At 32.6% G+C, this 20,736-nt stretch overlaps 1 protein-coding gene and 1 pseudogene across 15 annotated transcripts in view; both read left to right on the top strand.

Annotated features, from left to right (window-relative positions):
* Positions 1–20,736, top strand: part of LOC145279823 (protein phosphatase EYA1-like) — a 1,162,399-nt gene that overhangs the window by 904,518 nt on the left and 237,145 nt on the right. The window lies entirely within an intron of this gene.
* Positions 7,951–8,047, top strand: LOC145280536 (U2 spliceosomal RNA; annotated as a pseudogene).

Here is a 20,736-nt window from a genome sequence, read left to right as displayed (position 1 = left end):
TAAAAATTAGATCTAATATTGCATGTGTCGTCTGCTGTTTTACATTTTTCGTGGCTTTCAAATCCTAAACTGAGCTGCTTCGACCATTTCCAGGACTAACCGGGATTGACTACTGCAGTAGTCCTCTGGATACCCATTGTTTACGAGTCCGAAATTCAGATGCTGTTTGCTTTGAAGATTTTATTTTTTTTCATACTAGTAGCGTCGACCTCAAATGTTAGTGAATATTTTATTGTCTTATTTATTAACTAGCTCCTTGGCTTGAGTTCAAGCGACCATCTTAAGGTTTCAAGTGGTTGGTTTGTTAGTTATGCGGTATAATTTCAAGTGTGCTGACCCTGCCCGGCCCCGTCACTCCCTTTTTTAAAAATGTTTTCAGGCTAATTACTACGATTTTCAAATTTAAACGACCTTCAGTTGTATCGCGAAACAAAAACAAGAACGCATGGAGATAGGCTAAAAATCTGAAGTAAGCAACTATATTTACTACGTAGCACGTTTCCCCATGCCCTCCCCGCCCCACTGCAGACGCACGCACTAACGGCGAATGTGTAGTTCTTGTTCGACAACACTTTCCTTGTATAACTGGGGCAAGTTACTAGCTGAGGATTCTTATTATTGAAGCCTGGGGATTTCTTCTTTGTTAGATAAACTACACACCTACGAAGTGTATCACACACACACACACACACACACACATATACATATATAATATATATATTCAGAAATTTAAATAATTTACTAGTCCAGTGGCGGGAGCGTTAGTTTGTTTGATGTCCTTATGCATTAGAAAGAAAATGTTTATTTTAACGAATCTTAAGTGTATGTGTCTTCTTGTCGACATTTTATGCTCCTACAGAATAAACCGAGCTTTGACGAACTAAACCTAAATCTGAGGTTCAGGTTTTACTTGTCAAGTTAAATCTTTACAATTTTTTTTTTTTTTTTTTTTTTTTTTTTTTTAAATTAGGTGAAAATACAAAATATTTTAGATCAACATTATTTCAACATGGCCCGTCAAACTACAGAAGTAACAAATTCTTTAGGAGTACCGAAGACTTTTTTTTTTTTTGTACTTATGCAGAATACGGACCGTGCTAAAATACTAACGTTATTCAGAAACATATTCTTAAACACGGGGATGGGGGTTTTCAAATTTTTAACTGTACTTTCATCTCACAATTTAAGAAACAAAATACCTTAAAAAGTTCATGCAAAGTACTTAACCATGCCATATTTTTTTTAGATAAGTTTTTTTTTTTTTTTTTTTTTTTTTTTTTTTTTAGATTTCAAAGATAATTGCGCTATGTATTATGGGTGCAGGTGCATGCCTTCAAAAAATGCAAAATTATCCCTACTTAAAAAGAAAAGTTCTCCGTCCGGAATGTTTTTCTTTAAATAATAACGTGATTTAGAAACCTCTTCATAATTATGAGGAAAGGGTGTTAATATGTATAGTTTAGTAACAGAATCTTTATTTGTCAACTCCTTTTTAGACACAATTTTATTTATGGATTTTCTTAAATTCGGATAAAATGGGAATGTCTCGTGCCATTTCCTATAAGAGTTTGTTTTACTATGGACTAAACCTGATTAAAAACATAACCAGTGTTATCAAAGGCCAGATAAGTTACTCTTCTACCTACTTGGATACGTTTCTTTGTGTTTTAACTTATTTTCAAGTGTTAAGCTTGAAACGCATGTAGTGCTTAGTTAAAACTAGCAATCCGCTCAATAAATATTGCCCTAATATTTATTGCGTGGATTTATGTCGGTATTGTTTTATTTTCGAGTTTGAGCGATTCTCGGTACTCCAAAGGTGGTAGCCTCATGTCGCCATATTTGTTTTCGTTTTACCTTAAGCGCCAACATTTTAAACTAAATAAACGCTTTAAAATAAGTCGAAACACTAAAACCTTATGGCGAACCTGAAGGAGATTATCATCGATTAGACTTAATTTTCAAGTTGACTAAAAAAAAAAAAAAAAAAAAAAGTATTTTTGATGACTTAATTTCGGGGATCACTTTATAATTAAAGCGTTCTACTAAATTGATACCTCACTTTCGGATACAGTAGCTGTCATGACGTTCATAAGGTGACACGTGATAATTTCCCTATAGTAAAATGGTCCGGTGATAGTTCACAAAAAATACTCTATTTACCTGGAATTTTTCTAATAGCATTTTGAAGTAAAATTCGATTTTGACAATATACGTCTTATTATTTTGTTAGGTGAAGAAGCAAAGCACAAGTACAAAAAATTTAGAAGGAAGAACTAAAAGAAAATAAATGGAATAATTCAAAGTTTCTTGTTAACCTGAAAGTTAAGTTTGTAATGGAAAAAAGTGAAAAGGAAATAATTTACATGTAGGGGGGGGGCAAGCTTCTTCAGATCCGCCAAACTTCTCTAGGTAGAATAACTTCTCTTGCCTTTGGTAATATTTATGGCGGACCTGAACAAGAATCACCCCACTCCTATATATTAGTGCCCAGTCAATAATAATCCATTGAAAAACTTGCAAAAACAAACAAAAAAGACGAAAGCCGTTATTAACATGGGGAGGTTGGGGATGTTTATTCCGAAAGTCGTTCTTAGGGAGGGGTTCTCGTTCAGGTGCGCCTTTTATTATAGTTTTTGGCATTTTTTTTTATATCGTTCTGTTTATTGTAAAACATGCCAGACATTAAGATCAGCTGTAATTTACGAAAATAGGTCCCAAATTCTAGCATAGATTTGAGCTCGAAAAGTTAGATAACATGCTGCAACCATATTTTTTTGTTTTTCTTTTCTTTCGGGAACATTTGTTTTGTTACATATGTGTTTTGTTACATATGTGTTTTGTTACATATGTGTTTTGTTACATATGTGTTTTGTTACATATGTGTTTTGTTACATATGTGTTTCTTCACTTTTTCGGTTTGTTTATTCGGACGGACCTGAACGAGAACCCCCCCCCCCCCAACCTATAATTTTAATCTGTATATTCTGCAGTTGGTATTTTTTACAACCTAACCCAGCGTAGCATAACCCCCCCCAACCTCCATGTTAAAAACGGCTTTCGGAATAAATATCCCCAATTTCGAAAACTATACTACATACTAAAGGAAGGGGGGGGATTCTCGTTTACCGTTTATTGTAATAAAGGCTCCAAAAATTTTTGAACAAATTTTCTTTCATTTTTATTTCTGTTCGACTTGTGCACGTGTACCGGTCGACATGACTTGTTTTGTTTTTTTTTTTTTTTTTTTTTTTTCCGAGCCGAATAAACATGTTACGTTAAGTAAAAACACTAGTAACCTATTCTGTCTTGGTTAACATTTTTTATTTATTCGGATCTCTCTGTATTGTATGCCCCCCCCCTCTCCCTCCCAAAAATATACAACAACAAAAAATGTTACCAAAAGCAAGCTGAATTATTCTATCTACCTGGATGATTTTAAGACTTTTTAGCTGGAAAATAAGGGCAAATAAACCTGTTCAGTTAGAACAAGAATGAAAATGGTGTCATTCCAGCCTCGATAATCGCTCAAAAGTCAAAAATTAAACAACTTACTGATAGAAGTTTACCAAAATGTCACCAATAGTGCAGAAATGTAATGTTCTATCAATATTTTGTTTAATTTTCGATTTTAAGCGATTATCAAGAGTAATCGTGCAATGCTTATAGCAGTCATTTTCTTTACTTTTTTTTTTTTCGTTCTAACTGAAGAGTGTACAGTTGGTTTGTTTTGAACCAAAAGAACCTCTATAAAATGTAAAAAACGAAAAAAAAAAAAAAAAAACACTACCCAGTTAGAAGAGTGATTTATCTTTTTAGTAATATTTATTCTTTGTTGTATCCATTTTTCTGTTCTGTTGACTACAGTTAAAAATACACACATAACTGGGTCAATAATGCAGTTCGAAAGGGAGAGCACGTGTACTACTGTACATAAAAGCGAGCACTGACTTCTTAACCTGATGAAGAAAAAAAAAACGAGATAAGATCCTAAAATTATCTCATTCGCATTTACTCGCTATTACTAGATTATTAGAGTACGACTATTGCTACAATTGTTGCTTTTTTGCATTGTAGAAATAAATCTGGTCGGTTGTACTCTCCGTCTATCCAACTCCACGTGCTCATCATTTTTAATTCTCTCTCTCGTGCGAGTGTATAATATATATATATATATATATATATATATATATATATATATTGTGTGTGTGTGTGTGTGGCAGTCTTTTTACTGTCTGACGAGTTGTAGGTCACTACTTTTTCCTTTAGCTATCTGTAGTCAAATATATTATTAGGTGGGTCAGACCACTCCTCCCCTTCTCTCTTTTTCTCTTACCCTCCAAAGAGTTCGAGGAGAAAAGGCCGACCCTGACCTATATCAACGGGAAACTTATTATAAAGGAAGCTCTTTATGCTATATGTATGTTTGTTAAACGAGGGCAAATTCAAAGAATGTGTTTCTAATAGAATTACATTTGTAAAAACAATTTTATGTCCACTTTTTTTTTTCCTTTTTAAATTTCGTTAATTTTATTTTTATAAAATATAATTTTAAATTTTGAAGCCACAAGAAGCGATGCCCATCAGGAGTAAAATTTTAGATTCATGGAGTAGGCGTAATCTTGCTTAGCAACAATGATAACATGCGTGTATGTTTACACACGCACTCTGCAGCTTAAACTCATGATTTTCTGCTCTTTTTAACTTCCGGTATCTGCTCCGGTAACAAGCTAGATATGGTCCATTCTGGTTAATGATTATCTTCCTGTCAGATGGCCCTGGATATGACCTTAAACTCTATTCGATGGTGAGGTCCCAACCTGCAGGTTTGGGGAGTGTGGAGTCACCCTTTAATTGCCATTGCTCCCAGGTCCACTCTGACCCGGAGTGGTAGTACCTGTTAGGGTCCCAACTATGGGTTTAATAGAAACCCACTTGGAATATAATATATATATAATTATATATATATATATTTGTGTACAGAAAGTTGTTAGTTGAGACAGATCATTGGTACCGTCGGTTTCAAGCCCGATAATAAGGCCCGTTTAAGGTATCCTTATCAAGCTCTATTCAGCCAATATTCGTCTATCTTATAACCGGAAGTGTGAAGTATATATACCTCGCGAGTTCACCTTTAAACCTCGTTTTGTTAAATCCCCCCCACTTTTTTTTTATCGGATGATGTAATACCTAATTTTAAACTTTGAATTATTTAAATTTAAGATCTAATTTCAAAAAAAATTTTCCTTATATAAATCGATTTTAATTTGAACCCAAATTAATTTAAAAATCTCTTTTCTTATGTATAAAAAACTTTAAAATCTATATTGGTATCGGTTAAAAACTTAAAAATTCGTTTAATTATATCGAATTACGTTTAAAAATTTCCAAAAATACGTTTAAAGTTAAAAAAAATATTTTTAATTATATTGAATCACGTTTTAAAATTTCGAAATACGTTTAAAAATTATTTTTTAAAAATCCAAATCTTTCAAGGTTTGGGGAAGTGAGTATTTATCTATCCTAAGTGATTTCCCTAGTATATTAACATTATATTTTTCTATAGTTTTAAATTCGAAATAGATTATGAATTACATTTATAAAATATGATTTAAAAAATTTTTTTTATAAAATACATTAATTTAAAATCTATAATATAATTGCGATTAAAATCCAAGTTTACCGAGTAATCATTTTTGTATTTACAATTTTTTTTCCTATTACATATATATATATATATATATATAACAACATCTAAGTGTTCTTTTCATTGATCCAATTTATTAGGAGCCCCTTCCTTCTGTGTATGCAATTTTTAAAAGCCTCACTCCTCACATTTAAACATTTTATTTTTGGGTCATGAATGGTCCGGATGATGTAGTATTTTTCTGCGTTACAGAGTGAGCATTGACTTAATTCCGGGACGTATGCTGGTTTGTGCTCTATTTTTCTCCATTTTATGGAAAAGGGTGAAGCTTTGAAACATTGCATACACAAAAGGAAGGGGCTCCTAATAAATTGGATAATGAAAAGAACAACACTTAGATGTTGTTATATATATATGTGTGTGTGTGTGTGTGTGTGTAATAGGGGGGAAAAAACATTGTAAATACAAAAATGATTACTCGGTAAACTTGGATTTTAATCGCAATCATATTATAGATTTTAAATTAATGTATTTTATAAAAAAAAAATTTAAATCATATTTTATAAATGTAATTTATAATCTATTTCGAATTTAAGACTATAGAAAAATATAATGTTAATATACTAGGGAAATCACTTAGGATAGATAAATACTCACTTCCCCAAACCTTGAAAGATTTGGATTTTAAAAAAATAATTTTTAAACGTATTTCGAAATTTTTTAAACGTGATTCAATATAATTAAAAATATTTTTTTTAACTTTAAACGTATTTTTGGAAATTTTTAAACGTAATTCGATATAATTAAACGAATTTTTAAGTTTTTAACCGATACCAATATAGATTTTAAAGTTTTTTATACATAAGAAAAGAGATTTTTAAATTAATTTGGGTTCAAATTAAAATCGATTTATATAAGGAAATTTTTTTTCGAAATTAGATCTTAAATTTAAATAATTCAAAGTTTAAAATTAGGTATTACATCATCCGATAAAAAAAAAAGTGGGGGGGGATTTAACAAAACGAGGTTTAAAGGTGAACTCGCGAGGTATATATACTTCACACTTCCAGTTATAAGATAGACGAATATTGGCTGAAGAGAGCTTGATAAGGATACCTTAAATGGGCCTTATTATCGGGCTTTAAACCGACGGTACCAATGATCTGTCTCAACTAAAAACTTTCTGTACACAAAATATAAATACGCTCTTACAATTTGGATTTTCCTTTTAATTGAGCACTCTGCTGGAATTCTTTTTCCAAAAAAAAACTAATCATATATTCTATTAGAAACTTTTTCTTCAAAATCACTGGATTCGACATTAAATAACCTGGAAAGGGTTGATATATCATAAAAGAAAACAAAAAATCCTGTCAGATAACGTGAATGCCCCTCTTTCCAATGTTAAGAATAGCTTTCTTGTCCGCTTGTGGCCATGTCTGTTTATCCAGACAAATGAACCGCAGAAACCGGAAATTAGAATCGGCAGACAATTTCGACCATAATCATATTATATAAATTCCGGTGAGTTTCGGGTTATAATTTACTGATTTCTTACTGTGTTCATATAATGGTGCTCAATAATAGAACTGTATATGTTTAATTAGTAAAATGTATCGTTTATATGGAAATATTTTGGCTACACATTTGCAGGCACGTTTCGGTTCTAGCTGAACTTTCTCAAACTAAATTAGTATGATGGAGATGAAAATGAATGTTCGCTTTCGAAAGGTTAACATGTTTGCAGATATATAGCAAATATGTTGGTTCTTGTCCAGAATCCCCCCCACCACCACATGTATATAAATCGAAATTTTACAAAAAAAATCTATGTACGTACTTGTGACGAAACGAAAATATTCCAAGTACCATACATTTGATAGAGGGATTTTACGAGTAATGATCAAAATAACGATTAAAATTTTCATCGCTATTTAGATGTCAAGCAAAGTAAAATAAATTGCAAGTGAAGGTATTAATGGTCGGTTTAAGTACTGTTTAATTCTTACTTCATTTTGATTTTACCTAGGCACGGCCAAAAAAAATGAAGAAAAACTTTTACGAATAAAAATCAATTAAAATCCATTTTTCAACTTTTTTTTTCCAGAAAAATAAAAGCCTGAATTTTTATCATATGAAAAACGGAATAATAAAACGTTTTTCTATTTTTTTAGTCGCGTGCAAGCGACTCTATAAGTCACTCCGTTAGTCGGTCTGTCGGTTTGTCTGTAACACATTTGTGCTTGGTCTTTTTGGTTAAGATCAAAGGTTTGTTATTAATAGATGCTGTTCTTAGCTTTGTAAGCTTTTCTTGGCCTTTTGGCCAAGATCAAATTGTAGTATCTGTTCTTACATGTACTTATATTTGTAACTTTGTGCTATAAAGTGGGGGAACACTTTTCTGTATTAATGTAAAATGATCACCCACTTTACAACCAGTCAGTCTCAAAGCCATTCAAGTCATTCTCCAGATCATTCAAGTTGTTTTTGAAGGATTCCAGTTATTTTTTAAGCATTCAAGTCATTCTTAAGGTCATTCAATTCATCCTTAAGTTTATTAAAGTCATTCTAAGTCATTTACTTTTTATTTAAGTCATTTCAGCCCATTTTTCGATCATTTTAGTTTATCTTTAAGAATTTCATGTCAATCCTACATTCACGCATTCATTCATTACACGAGAGCACGCGACTAATGGCTATCGGCCTTGTTAATATAATTTTCAATTTTCCAATAAAAAAAAAGCACCATCGCCATTTTGTCTCGATGGATGAAACATTTTAATATTTTCTTAAAGGGTTTTTGAACGAACTTTTTTTTTTTCCAAATAAGTTTTAGGATTGTCTTACAAGAATAGGCAAAAATATTATAACATAAGTACCTGAAATTCAAACTCGTGGTGAAATTTAAAAAAAAAAATTGATGGTTTGGAAGAAACTATGATAACATTGATCGAACTGTAAATTTCCATGTATTTTTAACATTTGCTTTGACGATTATATATATATATATATATATATATATATATATATATATATATATATATATATATATATATATATAAAATTTGTGTTTAGACAGCATGTTTTCATTCAGACAAGTATTGCTGAACAGCGCGGAGTGTTTTTGCTTAATATTTTTGTAATTTTTAAATTTTGCGATTATATATACATATCTTGCCATCAGGGCCTCGTGTTTCCGGACGAGAGTGTGGTAGATGCAAAATTCCCCTACACTTTAACCCAAGTTAAGTGAAAGTCAAAGGAAAAGGGAAGATAACTGTTAGACAATACGAACAACTGTGTAGGCCTTATGGTAAGTTAATATCAAGTGACAACAAATTGCCAAAAGAAATTATCATATGGTTAGCAAAATTCGCAGTTATTTATCGATTTTTTTCTTTGATATCGATTCTTCAAGTCATTTCCTATTTAATGGTATATTAGCGATATTGGGCTCAGTAAAAGAAAATTAATAATTTATTTTTCCAAGATTGAAGTGTTTTTTTTTTTTTTTTTTTTTTTCGTAAATATATATATATATATATATATATATATATATATATATAATTTATTTTATTTTTTATTTTTTTACTAATCTTGAAGATAATATATTCAACGAATTTCATACTTCAAAATACAAAAGATGAAAAATAAAACATTCAAAATTCGAATTTTCAACATTAAAACCTGATACGTGTACTTTTGTTTGTTTGTTTTTTTTTCATCTACATTACTCACCTTCCCACAATACAATAAATTTAAAGTTTCGTCTGATTGTTAGGCACATTTGTAACCACAAATAAAGAAGGGCGTTGTTGTAGGCTATATATATATATATATATATATATATATATATATATATGTATATATATCGATTATGAAAAAAAAGTATGTCATTGTAAAGTTCGTTCATCACTTAATAATCGGTAAAAATTTCGTATTAATTGGATAATTTTTTTATACATTTTTAAAGAAATTCTGTGATAAAATACTTCCTCCTTCCTTTCGTATTCGCCGTGCCTACTTTTACCCTTATAAAATTCAATAGGTGTTTTCGTAGTGCTTCAAACGGATTATCCGATTTACAGAACGAGGGTTTCATATTCGAAAAATCACGTAAATTGTTAAAAGTAGTTTAACTAAGAACATTTTAAAAAATACAATTTTTAACGATTCTAATACTAAATGCATACATTCAAGGCTGGATTTGATGGTTAATACTTCAAATTGAGCTGTCTGGATCAAAAACATGGCCGGCCAAAAATCACTACGTATTACCTAGTCATAAAATTTGATTTGATTTTCGTAGTTAAACAAAAAAAACGAATACTTGATCAATTTATGTAATTTTCGGAATATTTTCTGTGTGTGTGTTTTTTTAATTAAGAGCAATTCTAAATAAGCAACATATACCGACGACTTGTCTAAAGGTTAACTAATTTAATGGTTTGGAAAAAAACTTGTTACTTTTTATTTATTTGTTTTTATAATTTTCTGGATAAATAGTTGTATTCAAATGTTACGGTTTTATGAGGACGGACTACCAAACTGCCCGTATGAATCAATGAAACACTTTGTCTCGAATTTACAAAGTTATGAATGAAATGTTGATTTAAATTAACGTTTCAAGTAGACAAGCTTGTAAAGCAATAACGAGCTAGCAAAATCAATGGGTATTATTCGAAATAAATATTTGAAGAAAGAAATTCGCTTTGGTTATGATTTTGGGTTCACAAAATTAAGATCGTTATTTATAGTAATTGTCGAGGAGTGAGAACGTCTGCGTGTATAACCTAGGTACGTGCAAAATGAATGCCGATGCTTAAGATGTATAACATTTTGACCCTTCCCTTTACTTAAAAATTCACAAAAAAAGCAGGTAATTAACCAATTTTAGTTAGATTTTCAGTATTTATCAAATAACAGAATATAATGACCACATTATTTTAAGTCTTAGTGAAAATGTATTTTGATAAAGCAAACAATTCTTATGGTTTTCAGGAGTAAAAAAAAATGCATAAATTTATTTTTTTTTTAATGAAAATAAAGCATCGTAAATTGTAAGAATTAAAAAAAAAATTAATTTTGGCAGGAACTAAAGTACATATTAATGAATTCGATATAACTCGAAGAAAAATTAATTTCTCGAACTACCGATAATATCATTGAATTAAGCATTGTTTATTTATAATTTTCACATATAAAAAATTATAATTGCAGAAAATATTTCTTTTTTATTACAGGTTTCACATAATTTTTATATGCAAGATTCTAATATATTCCTCGCTTGTATGAATGTGAAACTTTCGCCGTAACATAATTTTTATATAATCTTGAAAAATAAAACATTTTTTTTATTATTTAAAAGCAGGAGCATAGAAAAATAATTAAATTTAAAAAAAAAAATTGGTGAAAATTAGACAAACGTTCACGATAGGAATGTACGGAGGCACGGCTGAAAAACAAAAAGAAAAAGTACCCCCTATCTCCCTTTCAACCTGACGTCAGTTTTAGACATCCTTTCCACTGTCTGAAATTTTCGGCTTCCATATAATCCATTAAATGAGGACTTGAACGAAGCGAGAATCTCTCGCTTTTGAGAACTAAGCTATTTTTTGTATAAAGTGTTTTGTTATATTATTTAATTCAATACTTTACTAATTATCTTTTGAAATAGATCCCGAAAACTGATATTTATCTTTTTTTAAAGGATTTTTACAATGAATTTATTTAACTTCAAAATTTAGCTGAACTAGTTAGCTCCCCGTGAAAACATTTTTCATGGCTTTTTCTTTTTTTATTATATTTTATTTATTTATGTGTTTTTGTCACATTACAAATATTTATTTCCTTTTGCAAATCAACTTCGGTCTTGTATCTTTTAAATACGATCAAAAAGTAGTTGAACGACAAAAAAAAAAAAAATGGTAAATTGCTTTCAAAACTAGCCCCCCCCCCCCACACACTTTTTTTTTTTTTCGGCTATTTAACCCCATGAAATAAATTTATATCGAAACCATCAAAATGTTAATGCTACGAATAAAAAGATTTTGCTTTAGTTTTGCAAAGTATTTGTACATTTTGCAGACGGTGATTTTTTTTTTTTTTTTTTTTTTTTTTTTTTTTTTTTTTTTTTTAGATAAGGTTTTATTCCAGATTAATTTCCACTTTTACTGCATCTTTTGTTTATTAAATTGTTAGGTGAAAGTACAGGGTAGTAAACAAAGCCTCCCTATTTAGTCTTAAAGGTGGCTTTCTAAGTAATGGCGTTATTTCAGCAGGGTTCGTAAACTGCACAAGTACCCAAAGTTATGAATAAAGTATTTATTTTAAACTTAGTTTCAAGTAGCGAAGTTTAAATAAAATAAATAAAAAATAAAAAAATATTTTTATCGCTAGAAACAATGTTTCTTTGTCCTTTTCGTGAACCAATGTGACAAGAAGAAAGCAGCAACCTTGGAAGTTAATGCCCCAATGATACTGAGTTAAACAGGACCGAGAGGGAAAAAGGTGACGAAATAGTAAGGTCTTATGTACGGTACGAAAAGAAACGCAGATCTTAGGAAGATCTGCGTCATTCTTAAATAGATATAGGGCCAAGCAGACTTATGGTAAAGAGTTTCGAAAACTACCAAGCAAATATACCCGGTGAGCCAAGTGCAAGACAGGAACAATTGAACTCGGACTTCTAAATAGAATCTTAAAAAAGGTCTCTCGGTTGGAATGTAAGATAGGATGCCTCATCTCTAGTTAGAACAAAATAAGAAAATTAACAAAAAAAAAAAAATGAATGACTGCATGAAATAAAAGTCGAAATAAACAAATCGGCTGAGTTTCTTTTAAGTTTTTGTTGGTTGTGTTTAAATCATAACTCGTGCTGCTTGCTTGCCTGTACGTGTCGGTTGTATTTTTGCAAGCGCCGCCTTGGAATGCCAAACAATAAACCTACATTCACCGGCCACCCTCCCATTCCTCACCAACTTCCATCTAGCCGAATCTGTGAATAATGGAGGTCATTGTTGCATTTCATTTGAAAGTCGCTACCCCACCAACGCTGTTTTACATTTTGTTTTATTCATTTATGCTAATGCATTCGGAGGAAACAGTGTGTGTGTGTGTGTGTGTGTGTGTGTGTGTGTGTGTGTGTGTGTAATATACCACATCAAATGTGACAGGACTGAACACTCACATTTTCACCAAAACATTAAGTTTCCCCTCACCCCTAATGTAAGCGAGGTGCCTCCAATAAGTTTCCAGACATTTTTTTCACATGGCCACTTTAATAGTAAATACATGGCCACTTTAATAGTAAATACATGGCCACTTTAATAGTAAATACATGGCCACTTTAATAGTAAATACATGGCCACTTTAATAGTAAATACATGGCCACTTTAATAGTAAATACATGGCCACTTTAATAGTAAATACATGGCCACTTTAATAGTAAATACATGGCCACTTTAATAGTAAATACATGGCCACTTTAATAGTAAATACATGGCCACTTTAATAGTAAATACATGGCCACTTTAATAGTAAATACATGGCCACTTTAATAGTAAATACATGGCCACTTTAATAGTAAATACATGGCCACTTTAATAGTAAATACATGGCCACTTTAATAGTAAATACATGGCCACTTTAATAGTAAATACATGGCCACTTTAATAGTAAATACATGAAACTTTAATAGTAAATACATGAAACTTTAGTCCCCTTCGAAGTAATTTCCTTTAGCTGCAATGCACTTGTATCCGTTTCAATTACTCCTGGAAGGTCCCCATGGAAGTCCTCTTGTGTAAGTGTGTCAATGACCCTCGTCACAGCCTCTTTCATTTCCTCAACTATCTCATAATGACAACCTCTAAGATTTTCCTTGAGCTTAGGAAATAACCAAAAGTCACACGGAGCAAGGTCTTATCTACAGGGACGGGTGAAGGACTGTCCTAATGCTTAACTTGATCAAATAGTCTGTGACAAAGATGGAGTTGTGGACGTGTATATTGGGACAAATTTCACACAAATCGTTTTTGCTTCACGTATAATTTGGGTGTACAGTTCCCACACTGACGTCAAACTGTGCACTTATTGTCTCTATAAGACACACGACGATCCTTATCCATGAAATTCTTTAGTTTGTGGTCTTCTGACTTCCCTACTCCTTCCGCACCTTTCATCATCCCTAACAGACTCCCTCTCTTCCTTGAATCTCTTACGCTACTCAAAAAAACTGATGCTTGATTCATGCAAGATGATCCAAAAATAGTCTGAAGCATTCCATACGTTTCTGTGACATTTTTTCCCATGTTTAAAACAATTTTTTTTCCACATCGTTTTTTTTTTTAAATGTTCTTTCGTCCAGATTGTTTTTTTTTTTTCTAGCTCTGACAATCAGGCTTTAGTATGATGTATTCCAGTTCCTGCTGTAGCTGTTCATTTGAATCTGAGATTATAAAAGTTGGTCGGTCATCTCATACTATGTATAGCAATAACATACCGAATTTTCAAGAGTCTACAGCAATTTTAAATGCCTGTACACTAAAGTCTGGAAACTTATTTAAGGCAACACATATATATATATATATGTATATGAAATTTTTATTTCCTTTTCAGTAAATAGTCATATCTTGCTACGATGTGCAAACCATTTCGATCATTATTCATCTCATCAGGCAAGAAAAAAAAATTCTCAAAATGAAAAAGTGGAAAAACTTTTGATAATTTTAGAGGGGAAAATATTTTGCTGTGTCTAAGGTATAGCATGATGTATTAATATTATGTAGAAAGCTTAATTTTAACGAATATCTTCAGTTAAGAAAAGGAGAGAGAGGTACTAAAAATTGGTGGTGGGGATGTATAGAGATTAAAGGAAGTGAGTTAAAAGTTGAATGGGAAGAGGGTTCGTGAGGGAAGAAAAAAGCAAAGGAATATAAATGGGACGGGAGTTGGTGTAGGGTATATGGGAAGGCGGAAAAAGCGATATTTCTGACAATTCGAATTGGGTAAGGGTGGTTGGCATACTTTATTCATTAAGTATTAAGAATTATATATATATATATATATATATATATATATATATATATATATATACTAGCTGGACGCCTGGCGTTGCTTGGTCGTACAATATGCTTATTAATATTTTAATTAATGCATATTGCATATGTATTATAGAATCAATCCTCTATTGAATATTATATTATGAGGTATAATTTGCACGGTGGACTAATTCGCAAAAAAAAAAAATTATATATATATATATATATATATAATGTAGTTCATCAAATTCCGTCTGTGTTTGTTTATAATATAACGTCAGCTGATATTTGGACTTGACGATGACTTCCCTAGAAACTCACTTCTAATGTTTAGTTTTAAAATATGCAAACAAAGAAATGATCTGTGGCGATTTTAAATAGTACCTCTTATCGTAAATTGAATTGATTAATAAGAAAAAAAATAAAATAAGTACGCCCAGGCTTAAACACAGGATCATTCGATCTGTAGTTGAATGCTTTACCACTGAGTTATGTTTCCAGATATCAAATGTTTTCTTTGTTTTTTTTTTTTTGTTTTTTTTTAAGAAATTATTCCTCTACTAGCGGGGGTACCCGGCGCCGGCGTTGCCCGATGTTTGTTTCCGGGACGGGGGGGGGGGAGTTTTAAAAAATGTTATGGTAGGTAAGTAGGAAGGATCAAACCAGGAGTCATGAGTAAAAGTAGGAAAATAAAGTGTGAAAAAAAAAAAAAAACATCTGCAACGTTAACAGTTCGGCCACCAAGAAAAGTCCATTCCAGTTGTTTAGGAAAAAAAAAAAAAAAAAAAAAAAAAACTATGGTAGGTCGGCGCGAACGTGAAAATATAATGTGAATTGTCCAGCACGCTAACCACTACGCCACAGAGCACTGCAGCTTAGTTTAGTGATTTTAAATAACTTCACATGAAAGAACTACGAAGCCAAACCGGTGTTCTCTTAACTGTTCCTTGTGAACGATCCCCAAACGGTGTTAAGTGGTGGCAGGGGGAGGAGGAATTTATTAGAGAGAAAATATTGTACCACTTCCATTGATCTTAACCGATTTTGGCCGTGACTTCTCAGCAGAAAAAGTATAGAAATCTAAGATTATCGAGGAATTTGAGAAATAATAAGCCTATAACACACCTCAGATATTGTTCTGCCGTTTGTGCATATTATATTTGCATGAAATATCTTGATTTTTAATCCTATTAAGGTCAAAATCCCACGGGAAAAAATGAGTTCATTTTATTTATTTATTATATTCCTCTATAAATATCCTTTTTCATCTACAAGAAAGAAAGATATTTCGGATCAGATTTTTTCGATTTTCAATACTTATCAGAAGAATTTCTGTATAAAACATATCTAAGAATTTGAGTTGGAGAGCACTCTGAGGGTGTCTAAGGTCACTCTGTACAAGGACAACCTGTACAGGGTTTTCTTAGGACAACCTGTACAGGGTTTTCTTAGGACAACCTGGCATGAGGATACTTTTCCATGAAGTAAAACCCAATTAAATATTCAAAATTACATGGTATTTGTGGGCTAAATAAGATCCCCTCTGCATGGCTAGCCTACACTAGCTTTTACGAGGAATGTCGCACCTTCTCTAAGTGATGGTTACTCCACCATACAAGATGAAAGCTCGCCCTGCGATAGAGTAAGACCAATAGACTGCAAGAAAAGATATACGATAACGTATTAAAATGGTCAATTGGGAAGATGGACAATTATGTTCTCAACTTCTGTATTAACTCAGTGTCTGAGGCGTAAAGGAGAACTTTAATGGAACATTCCAATATCTGTGCATCATAAATACATAAATCAAGTGTGAGCCCCAGGAACGGGCCCCCTTAATTTCTGAGAACTTCAATCGAAGTAAAAGGAAACATTAAGAAAAAATACACACGCACGCACGCACACACACACGCACATATTAAAAGGAACAAACCAAATTATGTACGTCAGCGTTTCGTCTTTATTTCAAGACTTCCTCAGGCTGGTTAATTTTTTTTTCTTCAAATTAATCATTCCGAGAAAGTCTTGAAATAAAGATGAAACGTTGATGATGTATATAATTTGGTTCGTTTCTTTTTCATCTCTCAATCATGTCAGAATATTGGTCGAGAATTATCATTCATATATATATATATATATATATATATATATATATATACACTAGCAAGCTGCCCGACATTGCCCGGTCGTAATATACACTTGAATATGAGATTTTGATTAATGCGGATTTCGTATTTATTATATTGATCACAGTATATATTAATGATTTAAAAAGCTTCAAAAAAAAAAAAAAAAAAAAACAGACCAGTGTTCCACCACCAAGAATCAAAACATAAACGTTTAGCTTACAGTATATTTTTTCCTTGACGTTAATGCCTGACCTATGAAGACATCTTTGCTGGAAGACTAAAAATTTAAACATGAACCAATAGCTACTACGTTACGCATGCATATTTGTAATGCAGTCATTCAACCTTCGCGTGGCAAATTTCATTTTCAAAAATTTTTCACAATTCTGCACTGATTTTCCCCGGCTAAAACCTAAATATAAAGTTTTGCATGGGTTTGAATACTCTATATATTAAGTTTCATGTCTGTAGACCAAAAACTGACAGGAGTTTGCTAGGCAAAAGTCTTTTAAAAAAAAAAAAATATATATATATATATAAGGTTTGTTTTATTATAACCTTTGTACGCAAATATTACATCATGTAGAATATCTGCATGAATATAATTACACCTAATAGTTAAGAAAAGATGATCATCCCAAAAGAAAACCGAAAAAACTAATAGGGAATTAATTAAAATGAATGTTTAAAAAGAATATGCAAATTAGTTAGATCTTTTGCTAATGAATGCAATTCCACGACCCATATATGTAATAAAGTCGTATTTTCTTAAATAAATAGAAAATGTTTTCTAATATGAATACAAAAAAAAATGATAGGAGTATAGTCATCGATAGAACTCCGACACGAGCATTCATTTTGCTCGTTAGGATTGAATCTGCCTTCGCTACGAAATCGTGTCGCACACGCTTCAGATGTTACCATTCACTGCATCAAACATGTGCTTGACCTGCAAGCTCAGGAAGACATCTTGCAGCTGGTTGCCGGTACACCATTATTTGGAGTATTGCTATATTGCCTACCCACCAGGCGAGTTTATTCAGTGGTGGAGCCCCCCCCCCCCAGTGAATTAAATGTGCCTCCAGATAGGAACCTGGAAATTTTTTCAATTCAGCACGATACATACAGCGCCTAGTACTGTCTAGGCTCATCATTGTTTTACTTCAATAACCTTGTAGGAACCAGTGTGTCAATATGATTGTGCCACACACACACAAATAAATAAAAATATATATATATATATATATATATATTTATATATCGATGACTACAAATATATTTTAGGCCCCCCTCTTTGGGTAGAGCACTGTCGTAAATAATCTCACCCGCTACTTAATTGGCTGAAAATGCGAAGCTCGTTGTTCGTTTGTTTACAAACAGGCGATTTGAGCACTATAAAAGTGGTGGCGGGTGTCTATTTAAATAGACATTCCGACGAGTTATTTACAGGCGTCGATTCCATGGTCGAGTGGTAGAACTGCCGACTGTCAACACGACGGTTCTAGGTTCAATCCTTATCTTGGGAGAGATGCTAGTCTAGCGGCACTGATGAGTTGTGATACAACGAAACAGGACTGTATGTCGATGGCTACAAATATATATATATATATATATATATATAATAATACTTACTAAATACCTCCAGACACTAGTGTTTTATCCTTTCGGGAATCATCAGTGCAGGGTGTCGCGATTACCGCCGGTTGAGAGATTTGAACCAGAAGCCATCTTAAGGAACAAATCCACACGGCCACCGTCGACCACGAGAAATATCGTTGAAATTGAAACATTTATTTTTAAATGTCTTAACGTCTGACGTCTAACGTCTAACGATCTAATCATTATATCATGATCTTCGCCTGCGAGCTAAAGCGACCGACTTTATTTTAACTGTAAACTGCTCAACGATAAAAAATGAGTTTCTTGAAAGGACTGACATGTGGAACTCTGTTCCGTCTCCCTGCTTCCCACCTGACTACAACTTGGATGTCTTCAAGTTCAATGTAAACAAATTCCTGATGAACCGCCCCTCCCCCTTAAGTAGACATTTTTATCAAATCCCAACACTAACGTACTGTACATGCAATAACCCTTATCCTTGAGTGGCTTCCGGGCCTTGGTAAGTGGTGATCACCTTGTAAAAAAAAATTTACTAATGTATATATTATGAGAGAGATAAATGTATAGCATGATCACATTGAGAAACCGGTTCTTGTTAGATCACTGAAGTTAAGCAGCATTGAGCCTAGTTAGTAATAACTGAGTGACCATTTGGGAATACCAGGTGCTTTAAGTGGACGCCTGGCGTGGCGGCCATGACAAAGAAAAAAAAATCCTGAAGGCAGTCGCCATTAAGGTGGAAGAAAAACAAGGAAGGGGTTCCTCCTCGAGGAGTGATTAAAAACCGAACTATCTTTAACAAATCTATGAAGTCCACTACACCACCCAGCAAAACGTTGAACAAAAGAAAAGCAGGGAATAAATCAAACAATTCTGATTAGTGCTAAACGGTGTTATGTCAGGTGGTATGTTTTAGGGGTCACATTGTATTTATTTAGGAAATTTATATTTTAAATGTTTAAATGTTCATGTCTTCAAAAATGGATGTAGGTTCGTGTATTGCTGTTGTACCCTCATCATACTAAGATGTACCCTTTCAACAAAAATATTTTACCCTATATGACGCATCATGTCTCACAGAGGTCCATCCATAGATGGCGGAAGATTTTTGACTCTGGCTTCTTTCATTGGATTGCTAGCCTTTGGAATTCCTTTCCTGCTCCGTTTCCCAGGCCGTACCCACTTGCTGAAGTGATTTTGAATCTAATCATGTTGCCCACCTCTCAAGCTTGATAAATCTGCTCCTCCTCACAGTAACCCTTATGCTTCTAGACCGAGACAATTTTTATGTTCGTCCCAATTCGATATCCCTCTTTAGGGAGCTGCATTTTTCTCACATTCAAAACCGGCCTTGTTTAACTTGTGGGTAGGGAAGTAAATAGGGACATAAAATATAAGCCATTGAAGCACCCAACGATTGTCTCGTACATCTATCCTAGTTGAAAAGTAATGAAACAAAATAATACCCCAAAAATCCCGTTCTGCAGTTTGGCTTAATTTTACAGTTATTTGCAAGACATGGATGGGCGGGGGTAGTTTTGGGGGTTGACGAAGGATAAATTTCTTTCTTACGCAACCCAACATCCTACCGTCCTTTTTTTTTTTTTTACCGGAGTATTGTATATTTTGACTTCAGTTCCATATTTATCTGCATTCGATCCGCTACATGGAAATAATTCCGAATGCAAACCGGCTTTGATTTATTCAAAACGATCTCGACCTCCATATTCCATACGCACGGATGCTTACTAATTTTCTGAGACCTCGTCCATAATTTATTTATTTATTTTTACGCTATTGACCATCTTGTTTACTATTTAGAACTCAACTCAATTAAAAAAAAATATGCTAAAAAATCATTGATGTCCATACTCGCATGAAACAAATGTCAAGAACAGGTAAATTTATCAAGTAGATTTTATCAAAGACCCCCCCCCCTCCCTAAAAAAATTGACACCACATTAGCTAGCCACCATTCCTGTACATAAAGAATATAAAATATATGTAGAAATGTATATTTTCACACACACACACACACACACACACACACACACACACACACACACACACACACACACATTCCAGTGACTACTTATCCTTTTTATATGCATGCTTAATGATAAGTAGACCTATATATTTATTTGGTACAACTCGTTTTTATAGTCTTTGCTACACATTTGCATACATGTTTCAGTTATAGCTGTGAGTCTCCTGAACTTCATCAGGTCACGTTCTTAGTCTGAAGGTCTTCATATTAAAATCTAACGAAGTTGAGCAGATTCCTAGCTAAAATTGAAAT

This window comes from Euprymna scolopes, chromosome 7 (genome assembly GCF_053919585.1).
Source record: "Euprymna scolopes isolate OS-2025 chromosome 7, ASM5391958v1, whole genome shotgun sequence".
NCBI classification, from domain to species: Eukaryota; Metazoa; Mollusca; class Cephalopoda; order Sepiida; family Sepiolidae; genus Euprymna; species Euprymna scolopes.
This window is presented reverse-complemented; position numbering and strand designations above follow the sequence as displayed.